Below are 14,949 nucleotides of genomic sequence, written 5' to 3' on the forward strand. Positions count from 1 at the left end.
TACACTTTTCAATCAGCAGTCTAAAGAATTTGATTTTTTTTTTACTTAAAAATTTTAAGAAAAAGATGTTAAGAAATAAGTATCAACACTTTCCACTAAAAACAGACTGGAGATATGCATCGACTACCACTTCTTTGTCATACACATATTGTCATATTCAATAAACAGCAACCCAACACATGAAGATCAAAAGGCTTTATTACATTAAAATGAAATTCCAAGGAAAAAGTACTCACTAGTACTAGTACCAAAGATTGTTTTTTTTCTAGATCTGTGATTTCATTGGTGGAAGGAACCACCCACCTGTCTCTCAAACATCTTCAACCAACCAATGCAGATCAGCAATCATTCTACAATATCATTTTAAAGAGTTTCAGAAGAAAAGGGAGAATGAGGAGGACTCAGAGGTTAAATAATTTGCACAACGTCATACAGCCAGTACATTAGAGGCATCCCTTCAACCCAGGTCTTCCCAATTCCAAAGAAAGTTTTCTCCCCTCTGGGTCACATTGCCTCCACAGAGGAACTGTTAATACTCCTGACATTTACAATGTATTCATAAGAGGTGGCATGCTACAACAGAAAGCAAAACTGGACCAAGAGAAAGGAGACTTGGCTTTGTTACTGTCCTACCACCTGCTGGTCATGTGATGATGGAGTTATCTTCCCTTTCTGGACCTCAGCTTCACTGTCTGCAAAAGGGGGAAGCTAGGTAGAGCAGTGAACAGAGCTCTAGCCCTGGAGTCAGGTGGGTGTGAGTTCAAATCTTGCCTCAGAAACTTACTGGCTATGTGACCTTGCACAAGACACTTAACCCCAACTGCCTCCACAAAAAAACAACAACAAAAGTACTAAAATAGCTCAGGAGTTTAAAACAGTCAAATCTGGCCTTCCACATGATTTTGGGTGCCTGGTTCAGGCCCTAAGAATAGTTTTTCCATGACAGTCAAATCCAGCCTGCCACCCTGCAACCTGCTTTTATATACCAGGGAGCTACGAGGTTTTGTTTTCTTTTCATTTTTAAATGAAGTTATATCGTATTTTAAAATGTAAAAATCCTTCTTGGCTGTTGCTGGATTTAGTCATGCCAACACCTGGATTAGATGATTTCTAAAGTGCCCTTCTAGGCTTAACATTTTTATCAATATATGAATATAAAATGCTTCCATAGATGGTATAATAGATAAAAGCACTGGGCCCAGAATCAGGAAAACCTGAGTTCAAACCTTTCCTCAGACACTTACTAGCTGTATAACGCTGGGTAAGTCACTTAACCTGTAAGCCTCAATTTCTTCATTTATTAAAATGGGGAAAATAAAAGCACCTGGCTCACAGAGCTGTTGTGAGGATAAGAGGAGATGGTATTTGTAAAGTGTTTTGCAAACCATAAAGCCCTATGTAAATGCCAGGCATTATCATCAACATATTTGATATCGCAATACTTTATTTGTGATCACTCAGTCCCGTGTATATTACTGACACTGACCATATAAAATAGGCAACATCCCACTGCCCATCCCACTGATAACTGTAGTGAGCATCAAATGATATAATATTGATGAAAGTGCTTTTTAAATATAAAGCACTGCAAAATGTAATCTATTTTTATTTCACCAATCACCTTAAAAACCATCCCTCAAAATAAGTTCTCAGAAATGGGCCTCAATTATTTTCTAGAAGTCACTCCTGACTTTCCTGATTTTCCACAGACGCAGTCCCCTTCCTCCTCAAATTATCTTGCATTTACTCCATTGTTAAATGACGTAGCCCCCAACAGAATGTAAGCTCCTTAAGGGTAGGGACCAAGTTTCACTTTTGTTTTTGTATCTCTAGCACTTGTACGTAGCAAATACTTATGCCTGTTCAAGCTGGAATGAAGGTGCTCACTCCTCTACCTACCCACTCTAAGAAGTGAAGTTGGGGATACTGACCCCCTGCAAGAGGTACTCTGTATCTCTTCCTAGGACCAGAATTCTATTAGTCCCACAGAACAGTATAAAGAAAGGGAAATAAATCTGTCTCTCTCTTTTTCTCTGTTTCTCCCTTCACCCTTCTTCCCTCTCCTCCCCCCTGTTCACCCCACAATTACAGTTCTCTCCCAGTCTTACAGAGGAGTCACAAATGATGTCTAGAGCAATACAATTAGCAGCATGAGGGCCACTACCTCAGTGTACCCTCATCCTAGACTTGATCATCTATAACCACAGAGGTTAAATCAGCTTTCTACAAATTAGTAAATTAACACTAAAGCACATTCAAGGCCGAAATTCCCAATCTAGCAAGCAGAATGAAGGGCAACAATATCTTCCTCTACAAAAGCTATTCTTAGAACCCTTTAGGTGATAGGGACTAACCAGTTAAAAACACTGCCTATCAATTTTCAAAGGAAAGACACAAGCTATCAATAGCCACACGAAAAAATTTTCTAAATCACTAATAATTAGAGAAATGTAAACTGAAACAACTCTGTGGTACCACTTCACATCCACCAGATTAGCTAAGATGACAAAGAGGGAAAATGACAAATGTTGGAGTGGCTGTAGGAAAACAGTTATGCTAAGCCATGCTGGAGCTGTGAACTACTCCAACTATTCTGGGAACTATGCTCAAAAAGTTATTAAACTGTGCAAACTCCTTGACATAGTAGTACTGCTACTAGGTCTATAACCCAAAGAAATTAAAAAGAGGAAAGAGGAGGATAAATGTTGGAGAGGATATGGGAAAATTTGGGACACTGATGCTCTCTTTAATGGAGTTGTGAACTGATCCAACCATTCTGGAGAGCAATTTGGAACCACGCCTAAAAGGCAACCAAATGAGGTCTGTATCACAAAGAGATCATTAAAAAAAGGAAAAGAATCTACATGTGCAAAAATATAGCAGCCCTTTCCACGGTGGCAAAATACTGGAAACTGAGAGGATGCCCATCAATTGGGGAATGGCTGAAGAAGCTGTGGTAAATGAATATAATGGAATACTACTGTACAATAAGAAATGAGGAACAGGCAGATTTCTGAAAATCCTTGTACGAACTGATGCAAAGTGAAATGAGCAGAACCAAGAAAACACTGTATGCAGTATCAGCAACGTTGTGTGATGATCAACTATGAATGGCTCAGGTCTTCTCAGCAACACAATGATCCAAGACAAGGACAAAGGACTCACAAAGGAAAATGCTGTCCGTATCCAAATAAAGAACTAACGGATTCTGAATGCAGGTCAAAGCATATTTTTTTGCACCTACTTTATTCTCTCAAGGTACTTATCTGTTTCTTCCTTCACAACTGTGACTATATGGAAATATATTTTACATGACAGTACATGCACAAACTATATCAAACTGCCTACCATTTTCAGAGGAGGGGAGGGAAGGGAGAGAGGGAGAAAAATTTGGAACTCAAAATCTTATAAAAATGAATGCTAAAAATCTTCTTGACTTGCAACTGGGGGAAAAAATGAAATATTATTTAAAAAACAGATGGGAAAAAGAGAAAAACGACACATGCATAAAAATATTTATAGTAACTCTGTCTGCAGTGGCAAAGAATTGGAAACTTGAGAGATGTCCGTTAATTTGGGAAAGGCTGAATAATATACCTTTATTACATTAAAATGAAATTCCAAGGAAAAAGTACTCACTAGTACTAGTACCAAAGATTGTTTTTTTTCTAGATCTGTGATTTCATTGGTGGAAGGAACCACCCACCTGTCTCTCAAACATCTTCAACCAACCAATGCAGATCAGCAATCATTCTACAATATCATTTTAAAGAGTTTCAGAAGAAAAGGGAGAATGAGGAGGACTCATATACGGTATATGAATGTGATGGAATACTATTGTGCTGTATAAGAAATGATGAAGGGCATGATTTCGGAAAAACTTGTTAAGAGTTGTATGAACTGAAGCAAAGTGAAGTGAGCAGAACTAGGAGAATAATCTATACATTAACAAATATCGTAAAGGCAATAAACTATGAAAGACTTAGTAATTGATCAACATAGCGATCAACCACAATTCCAAAGATTCAGGATCATGCCAATCAACTGCAGACAGAAGAACTGACAAAGTCATCAAATATGCTTCAAAGTGAAACACATTTTGTCTTTCTATCCTTTTATTTAGTTTGGTTTGGGTTTTTTTGGTGGAGTTTTTTTTGGGGGGGAGAACATGGCTAATGCAGGGTTTTGTTTTGTATGACTATACATTATCTGTAAGGGGCTTTGTTTTTTTTGTCTTCTCAAAAGGTATGGAAGGCAGAAGTAGAGGATTTAGAACTGAAAATAAATTTAATTTAAAAATGAAGAAAAAAAAAGAACACTGCCAAACTAATAAGCTGACTTTCACCTTAGTTAATGTTATCCCCAATTTCTTGAAATATATCTTATTCAGCACTTCAAAGACCCTGTGATCTCATCTATTTGAGTACTCTCTCCAATAAGGTACAGTACCACACATCCATGCATCCTTATTCTGCTGGAATCTTATATCTTCTCACAAGTCCTGAGGGTGAAATGAGGGGGGGGAGAAGATAGAGAAGAAGGTATCAACGCAACATGCTAGGGACCTTCTTCTACCTCTCTTGACAATGTATGTCTGTACGTTCCACTACCACATAAATGAACTGAAAGTTTAGAGGATATAAAAGCCCACTGCACTTACTACTTATTGCCTATTTTTAAAAGGTGCTTCAGTTGAAATGCCACAGCCTTCCTCCAACAAATTATACCCTGTGCATACTTCAAAAAGATTTAACTTTAAAGATTTAACATTGATCATTTTGCTCATCAACTTTCTGATTATTCAAATCAAATGAGGCATAAAACAAAGAGATGTATGCATGCCAAAAGTATGCGTCACTGACACAGTGACACAGAGACAAAATTAATGAAGGATTCCATATAGATGACAAAGTCCATTAGAAATCCCTGTCTTCAAATGACATGATACTGGATGTATCAAGTCATAGAACACTGCACAAATCCACATTCTCTCAAAAGAAGTGGACATAGCTCTCCATACTGAAAAAAAAACATCCAAGGAGATGAAGACGACCTATTATCCAGACCAGAGGTAGCAAACTAATAAGATTGGACCAGATAAAAATGTATTGGGAAATGTTTAACCAAAAAAAATTAAAATACACCACAACACACAGAGACACTATTTGTGGTTTGTTAAGTCCATACGCAGCCTTCCGGGTTCTGTTTCTATTTAAATTTGACACCACTTGTCTAGTCTACAATACGCAGAGAGACAGGCAACCCATTGAGTTTACCCAACAGGATGTTATGTGTTAAACATTGTGCTTAGACAAGAAGATGAACCCAGAATTAAACAGAATGGTGAACTGTATTAATCTTGGGAAATTGCAAGGCACTTTTAATAACTCCGAATTTCTTCCTAAAATAAAGTCCTAACTCTTTAACAATATTATTCTACCAGCAAACTGTAAAGCAGTAAATCATGAAATACTATAGTCTCTGAAGAAATAAAAAGGAAAGTTAACATAAAGAGCAACAGAGAAGCATCAGGTGAATTTTGGATAGGCCAAAACATTACCAACCTAGACCAGTGCAAAAAAGGGACATAAAAGATGTCATCAGAGAGACATGTGATTGGAAAAGAAGGTGGACTGGTTGTGTGACAAGAGCAAGGAACAGACAGTCATGCTTGATTGCTATCTATGCAATATTAAGAGAAACTCTGCCAAATAATTTTTTCTATTGTTGTGACCATGAAATTTCTGTTCTTGACTACTTCCAGATTTTTTTCTCAAAAGTTTCTTCTCAAAAGTTTTTAGATCATATATGCCATTTATGCTACAAAAGGGTCTGAAAACTCCAAAGGACAAGGAACAGTTGTTATGTGCAAGGTTAAAAAGGAAAAAAAAGCTAGCACACAACTCAGCAAATTATGTTATCTCTAACATTCAAGCCACTTGGAAGGCTTTCAATCAAATATTGGAATGTAGCAGTTTTACAGCAAAACCATGGTTTACCAAGATGGTTCAATACTTTAAACATACCCATAATCTCCCTGATGTGGGCACTCACTCAAAAGGCAGACCATCATCCATCTACCTCTTCTCCTCCTATGGGATTCCTGCCCCTATGCTCTCTCATACTCTCTAAAGCATCCACTTTTCCTCTACATCCTTCAACTTCCTACAAGAAGCAGAGAAGTATTTAGCTATTGGCTATCCCTCATTCTCCCTACATGGCCCATCTCCTTTTCCAAACAGACGTTTGATATGCTCTTTTATGTCACTTTTTGCACACAACTCACTGAAGTGATAACACTGTCTATTTTACCCACTAGAGTGGGCTATTTATCTGTGTTATCATCAGTACCTACAGTACAAGGTGTTGTTTTGATGCTCAATAAATGTTTGCTGAATGAGCAGCAAAGAATTCATAAACAAATTTTTCTAAGAATAATTCTTTCCTATTGAAAAAATATTCTTCTTACCATAAACAGTTGTCTTTTAGATACGCACACTTCAAAGCCAGAGATATTTTGTAATGAGTGCTCAAAATGTCTTAGCTAGAAAGCCTTTTGTAATTAAGACATACATTCTTAAATCCATAATACCATAAACCCTTCAAAATATGCCACATCCCAATGGACACTGTTCTGACTAAAAACCAAGATAGTAATACAGACAGATTCAATAACCTAAAAGGGTACAAGTGAGAAGGGGATGGGTTCAATTCTTCATTGTGTCACCAACTTGCAGGATGACCCCCAATTTGCTTAGCAATAGACTGGAAATCATTCACATCTACTTCTCCTAAGGTTGTCAGGAAGAACTGAAAGGAATGCAAAATACTTTATTAAGCAATTTACGTTGCTCTTTATATTTGCAATAAATTTGTATGCTGTCCTTGAAAGATCATTCAATTTTTGCCTTTTAATTTTAAAAATGTTTATATAACCACATTAAATAAAGAATGTGTGCTCTTCATGTGTGCAGTAATTACAAATCCACTTAAATAATTTTCTGAACTCAGTTCCTTTCTTTATGCAAACTTACATCAGTGCCTTATTTTAGATGGCTGGTTCAACCTCTATTGTGTGGGTATTCAGTACCAATTTGTTCCTCCTTTCTTTTCATTTGACTTTTAAAATTTTAATTCAACCACTTAGATTAAGGAACTTCATCCCTTTTAAATAAAATGCATTAATGTAGTGCTACCCTTTTCTCATTAACACACCATCATCAGAATTTTCACAACAGGGACATACAAGTTCTCTTCTTCAAGTTGTTGTTGATAATAGAGTAACACACTGTCCACTGTATGCAAAGGTTGTACTTTGAGTTACTGTTTCTAATAATGAGAATATAGACTGAAATTAGATATCATGTTGTTGGTTTTTTTTCCTGTCACATATAAAGACCAAAGACATTTACATGAGTAATGCTGTCTAGGTCAAAGGGGGATCCATAATTGTCTAACAAAAGATTTTTCTGAGAAAAATTATTCAAACCTAGAATCACATAATGTTAGAATTAGAAAAGGTCTTAGAGATCTATTAGACCAACACCTCCATTACAAATGGGAAAACTAAGTCCCATAGAGGAAAACTAATTTATCCAAGGCCACACAAATTAATAAATAGTTAGATGTCTATTTAAGTCTCCTAATTCCCCAGTCAGTGTTCTTCCCACTATGCCATACTGCTTTCTCAATCTCAAACTTATATATAAACAGTTCTGAATTAAATTGAGGCTCCCAGTAATCAATCTGAATACTGAAATTCTAGAAATTCCATTTTATCAATGAGCAGAAAAAGATAATTGAAAAATTTAAAAATAATTGCTAGAGATGTACAGTAGTCCTTCATCCTCCCTACTATGACCCCGGATTCATTAGTACCACCATCACAACTGAGATCGTTGACCAACAAGAACAATCAATGTCAAAACAAATTATAATTTTCCCACAACTGAAGAATCATACCCAAAACCATACTGAGATTTCACGTCCAATCCTCTCATTCAACAGGTGAGGAAAATGGAACCCATAGAAGCAACTTGCTCCAGTTCATACAGGAAGTTGACAGAGTTCTATTTTGAACCCAAGTCGTCTGACTCCAGATCCTGTGTTCTTCCACTATACCATTTCTACTTCAGATGGTTTGGTCGTTGTTTTCTTGACCCTTCTCTAAAGAGGTGTAATTTTGTTTTCCATTCATAGATTTGTCTTCCTTATGTTCACAATATTTGTGCTTAAAGGGGGCATAACAGTGGCCTGGTATAAAAGCAGATTAGAACAGTTTAAATTGTCAAACCTGAGACCTAGGCCTTTTCTACAAATTCCTTTGGGCCTAGCAGCCCATGGATGTGATGAAGAGAAGGTAAGGATGGCTTAATGAAAGAGAAAGAACAGCTGCCATGGCAACATTAATACTGCCTGCCTTGTCTCACCTCTTCTACTCTGCACAGGTGGAGTTATAATAAGAATATGATTCAGCGGAAGGTGCGGAGACTTCAGAGGAAATAGCACTGGGAAATGATAACAGAGAATGGTTTCTAAATTGTACCCAGCAATTTGTTTGGCTTATATTCACTTAGAAGACTCCCATACCACAGGCAGAATTAAGTCATGGTTGTCGTCATCACCATCATCACTAATATTTAAAATAGAACCTACTATGTGCCGGGCACTTAAGAGACACTGTCTCATCTGATCTTCAAAACAACCCTTCGAGGGGTAGGTACTGTTATTATCCACATTTTACAGATAAGTAAACTGAGACAAGGTTATTTGTCCAAGGACACACAGCTAGCAAGTGCAATAGACTGGATTTGAACTCAGGTCTTCCTGACTCTGAGAAGGGCCCTCCATCCACTGTACTGCCACACCACCTTTGTGTCTCTTAAGGCGCCTACCAAAGTGTTATTAACACAGCAGATGCTCCTTCATTCCCTTCTCTGCATAGGTTAGGGTCATGGGTATGGAACATTATGTGTCAGTTGATGTGTTGATAAACTTCACTGGATGACTTTTATTCTCTCTTTTTTATGTTTAATGACATAAGATGACTCACCACATGAAGGTGGAGGAGAGACAGATGCAGAAACAAAAGTGATATATAAACAAAAGATATCCCTATGAGAAAATACATAGTAGATACTTAATATTTTGGAATAGGAGAAAGAATTCCTTAAAAATGAGATCCCTCACTAGACAATATGTTCCATTAACACAGGAGTCATTTTTTTTGTCTAAAGTCTGTATCTTCTCTAATGGCTAACACAATGCTCTGTACAAAGTAGGGACTTAATAAGTATTTGATCAGTGGATAAAAAAGAGAAATCACATTCAATAAATATACAGCAATAATCAGACTCATGTCTCTCAAAAGGTGATAATCTCAGATAACTATCAAATGTTCTCTTTTGGTGAGGTACAGTGGAAAGACAGTGGAACTAGGAGGCAGGAGATCTGCATCTGAATCTAAGTTCTGCCAGATCTATGACCCTAAGCAAGTCACTGCCCCTTCCTTCTACTAGAGTTTCCTAATCTATAAAACAGGTGGGAGGGAGGGGGCGAGCAGGTTAAATGATCTCAAGAGTCTCTTTCAGCTCTCATGATCGTTTGAACACCTAGGTTCAAGTTTTACTTCTACCACTCACAGCTAAGTGAACTTGGAAAAGTCCCTTCACTTCTCTGGGACTCAGTTGCCTTACCAGTAAAATGGGGGGGAAAATTTGAACTACCAGTCTCCTAAAGGTACTGACAAGAAAAGCTGTATGTTAACTGTAAAGCTCTAGAGAAATGTGATTCTCATAGACTCTAGTTATACCAAAACACTGAAATGTTATGAGTACTCCTCTCAATGTATTTTCCTATAATGACTATAAAATTAACACAAAAGCCATACCATCATGTTCCTTCCAACCTCTGTGCCTTCATTTATAGTATGTTCCCTTTTCCCAGAATGCCCTCTCATTTCTTTTCTATCTATTCAAATCCTTACCATCCTTTAAGGCCCAATTCAAGTTCCACTTCTCCCAGGAACTTTCTCTGACTATTCCACCTTTCACCGATTTTCCTTTCTTCAAGACTTCTGCTCTTCAACACTTAATTAGTGTCTTCAATAGTTCACTGTTTTAATGTCTCTTAGTCTTACTTCCTCATCTGTGATTACTTAAAAGCTAAGGTCATATCTTGCACTTTTTCTATGTGTCATCCTACTCATCCCAACAGTAGCAACCCTAGGGATGAGTCTATAGTGAGTTCTTAATAAATACCTATCTGATCTACAAAGTGAAATTCTGGGAGATTAATGGAAACTAGCCTGGATTTTAAAAGTCAGTCCATACATCAAACAGGACCATCTGATACTTTGATGTAAAGTTGGCCTATTTTGGGTCTTATTTCATTCCTAAATTTCTCTCCAGAGCAATGCATGTTATACCAAGATTTCAGGAAAATAACATTAACTGAACAACTGAAATTTCCCATGCTCCCTAGAAATTCCATTTCAATACCCTATTAGAAAACTCAAGACCAAAACAGAAAAAGTTTTGAATGCTATATCTGTCCCTTAACAAAACTGGAACTCTACAAATGTACAAGAATACAAGTCATTTCCCAATTGATAAATGGTCAAAGGATATGAACAGGCAGTTTTCAGAGAAACAAATTAAAGTTATCTATAGTCATATGAAAAAAATGCTCTAAATCACTATTGATTAAAGAGATGCAAATCAAAACAGCTCTAAGATACCACATCACACCTATCAGATTGGCTAACATGACAAAACAGGAAGATGATAAATGTTGAAGAAGATGTGGGAAAGATGGAACACTAATTCATTGTTGGTGGAGCTGTGGACTGATCCAACCATTCTGGAGAGCAATTTGGAACTATGCCCAAAGGGCTACAAAAATGTGCATACCCTTTAACCCAGCAATATCACTCTAGGACTGTATCCCCAAGACATCATAAAAATGAGAAAGGGTCCCACATGTATAAAAATATTTATAGCAGCTCTCTTTGTGGTGGCCAAAAACTGGAAATCTAGGGGATGCCCATCCATTGAGGAATGGCTGAACAAACTGTGGTGTATGAATGTAATGGAATACCACTGTGCTATAAGAAATGATGAACAGGAAGACTTCAGAGAGGCCTGGAAAGACATATGAACTGATGCTGAGTGAAAGGAGCAGAACCAGGAGAACTTCATACACAGCAACAACCACACTGTGCGAGGAATTTTTCTGGTAGACTGAGTACTTCACTGCAATGCAAGGACTTAAAAAGAATCCCAATGGTGTTCTAAGGCAAAATGTCTTCCACATCCAGAGAAAGATCTACGGAATTTGATCGCAGAATGAAGCAGATCATTTTCTTTTGGTTGGTTTTATGATTTCTCCCATTCCTTTTAATTCTTCTATGCAACATGACTAAGGAGAAAATGTATTTAATATGAATATATGTATAGAACCTATATAAAACTGTAAGCCATCTCAGGGAGGGAGTGGGGGGGGAGTAGGGGGCAAGGTGGAGGAAAGGGAGGGGAAAAAAAATCTAAGATATATGGAAGTGACTGTAGAACACTGAAAACAAATAAATAATAATAATAATAAAAATTGGAACTCTAGACAGAATTTGAAGAGATCATACACACATACAGGTTCCTGGAGTCTTGTACATTTACATAAGAAAGAAAAGGCCATATCCATGATTTCTTTCTAAATTGAATTTGTTAAACTTTATCTTTGGTCAGGTAAAGAAGAGGAAGTTCTTCATCCATCAAATTTTATCTTATCAAATTTCTCTGTCAGAAAGTTGGCCATTCTTCTCAGGAATTGCCTTCACATATCTGCACATAAATTCACTCTGTAGAACTATCATTGATTTTAAGACACCCTCTGAAATTATCCCCACCTAACCAGTAGGAAATAAATCAGTCTGTCCATAAGTCCTTAGTGAACATCATCCCCTAAGTACCTGGCTCTGCACTAGGTACTACAGAAGACAAGAAAAGGCAGCATTGTGAAAGGGAAAGAGCAAGAGGCCTAATAGTTCAAACCCCATCTCTGCTACTTACCAGCGATGTTTCTATTGGCCAATTATAGCCACCACCACCCCCAGCCTCAGTTTCTTTATTTGTAAAGTGGGAATAATAAAACATCACTGACCACATAGAACTGAAAAGAAGAAGGCAATCTACAGACATCATTAAAATGTGAACTATTATGTGGAAGAACTGTCAGATAAGGCTCCTGTCCTCAAGAAACTTACAAGGTGATTTGGGAGAGGAGACTAACACACAAAACAAAAACAAACACCCAGAATTCTTCAAAGATAAGAGAGTTCCTCAATGTGAGCACCCCCATAAGCCCTCCAATACAGACTACAACCTCACTATGACTTAGCAGATGATCTTCAAGATAGTTGTGATTGAAAAAGTCAACACCCTGCAACCACCTTTGTGATGAGCTTCTCTGAACTGCGAGAAGCTGGTCCTCAGGTGACACACAGTTCATCAGTCCATCACTGCCCTACATCCAAAGCTCTTCCAGTTTGTAGAACCTGCCAGAGCTTCCATTCCACCTTCACAGCATCTAAGAACACAAGCCCATCTGCACATCACTATGAGAAGTCCTAGAGTAAGATCTCAGTGGTATATAGGACTAGAATAAAACCAACTGTGTAAAAAGACCATGAATAAGATAGAGGTAGAGAAAAGGGAGATCAACAAGGTTTACAAAAAGGAAAAGTGGTATAAAGGAATGTGCCCTGAACTAACAGGGGACTTGGGCCTGAATCATGGGTCTACTACTTATACCTCTAATGGAGATCTTTAAGCAGTGGCTAAATAACCAACTGTCAATTCTATAAAGAGGAATGCTTGCTCAGGTCTAGACTAGAAAGATTCTGAGGTTTCCTACAGTTCATTTAACATTTCTGGACCTGAGTTTATTGCTCTATAAAAAGAGAAGATTAGAACAAATGGCCTCTAAAGTATCTTCTAACTTAAAAAATTCACAATCCAACCATCTTGCACTGGTCATTCTGAAGCTCCTCTACTATAACAATATTCAGAAACAAAAACCTGAAACGAGACACAAGATTCCAGTCTTCATCAGTCATCAAAAGATGCTATTCCAACTTGAGATGGCATTAGCTGATGGAAAACTCTTCAAAGATGATACTGGCATCTGAAGGGCCTGCTGATCCCTTCTTACAAGCCAATGAAACACTTCAGCATTACTCCAAAGAAGAGTGCTTTTGACGAGCTCAGTCTGGGGAAAAAACAGCTTGAAAGGCACAGACAGGCCTTTTTGTGAAGAACAGAGGTTACTATGGATGCTGGGGCAGGAAATTTACTTTTTCTTGTCTTGACTAGTGAATGCAGACCTCAGGAAATCTTACTTATTAATTAGATGTGCTGACTAGACAATGGTAGGCTGGTGCCCCCCCTTAAAGACAAGGACTGGTTTTGTGCTTTTTGCCTTGCTTTGTAACCCCAGCTTTAGCACAGAGCAGGGCAATGGACTGACTTACAGGTGACTTGCCACAAGAAAGACAACTCTGCACTTCCATCGGAATTTAAGAGATATAGTAGGTTCAAGTCAATATGAGATGTGACTTGCATGGCATAAATGACCACAACTTTCATGGCATGAATGACCACAAGCAAGGCACTTCACCTCTGTGACCCTCAATTTCACTTATACTATTTAAATTATGAGGCTATTGCGAAGAAAAATTTTTGTGAACATTAAAGCACTACCAAAATGTTGGTTATTATCATTACTGGTAGTAGTAGTAATGGTGGTAGCAGTAGCAGTAGTAATAGTAGTAGTAGTGGTGGTTGTTGTTTGGAGTTAGCAACTGCCATACATTTAATATGTACCTAACCTGGCACCCAGTAACTAAGAAACGGCTAGGTGCCTCTTAAAAGAGGCTAGGATTTGCTAACTGAAACTCCTCCAATTTATCATTAAAAACCACTTTATTCTAGAAAAATACTGATTGCCACAGCTACATTCATACCTCATATAAATAGCCAAGAAAGGTTTTAACCTTTGTTAAAGCTCATTTCCTCAGGTTTGTGGTCTGATATGCAGTTAACAGAAATGCAAAAATACGTTTTAAGGTAGCATGTTTAGATGATTATTTGCCAAAAGATGTTCCTAATGTTGTCACGATCTTATTTCCAGAAATCCATCAACCAGCAGGAGTGTGAGAAATGCACACTGGAGGTGTTTTGAGTCTAACTGCCCTAAAATTAAAACTGCTCCCCGTCAAAGTACACTAGATTAGCCAGCCAGGTGAAGGGTACAACTTTAATTAGATTGCTGGTCTTCAGCCAACAGATATGCCTCTCCAGAGCAAAAACAGTCAAGTGGTGAAGAACGAACTTGTCAGGTAAGATGACAAAGGCTCCAGTGACAGATGAGGGCATTATAAGACAGTCAAGGGAATACTCTCTAAACTGATTTCTAATAAATGCTGCTTAAAAGGGAGATGAAAAACAATGTGACTTGCTCCCATCCAGCACCAAATCCTGAGAACCGCAGTAAAAGACCACACATCTGAGAGAGCTGAGGCCCTCCCCTTCACTCACACAGGATAAGCATCATTCGTCCTTGCTCTCTCGTTCCAGGCATCAGAGCAAAGAGGCAAGGGGAAGTTTCAGAGGGAGCCGAGGACGTGTGATTTCTGGCAGCTCCCCATTTCCAACACAAAGAAGCTGTGACACTAAGTGACGCTAAGAAACAGATCAGGAAATGCTGAATGAAAAGAAGGTTCCTGAACTTGCTTACAGGGATTTGGGTCCCTCTGGTGGTATAAAATTACAAAACAAAATTTAAATTTTAAATTTTCTTTTTAAGAAGAGTCTTTTCAAGACAGATACCGCCATATTATTTTACAGGTTGGTTCAAAAAAGAGATCATAAGGAAAGATAGTCATATATTGATCTA

At 37.8% G+C, this 14,949-nt stretch overlaps 1 protein-coding gene across 7 annotated transcripts in view; it reads right to left on the minus strand.

The window, feature by feature from the left end:
* Positions 1-14,949, minus strand: part of CDK5RAP2 (CDK5 regulatory subunit associated protein 2) — a 157,366-nt gene that overhangs the window by 81,466 nt on the left and 60,951 nt on the right. The gene's annotated exons all lie outside the window — the stretch shown is intronic.

Source organism: Notamacropus eugenii, chromosome 1 (genome assembly GCF_028372415.1).
Source record: "Notamacropus eugenii isolate mMacEug1 chromosome 1, mMacEug1.pri_v2, whole genome shotgun sequence".
Taxonomy (NCBI): domain Eukaryota; kingdom Metazoa; phylum Chordata; class Mammalia; order Diprotodontia; family Macropodidae; genus Notamacropus; species Notamacropus eugenii.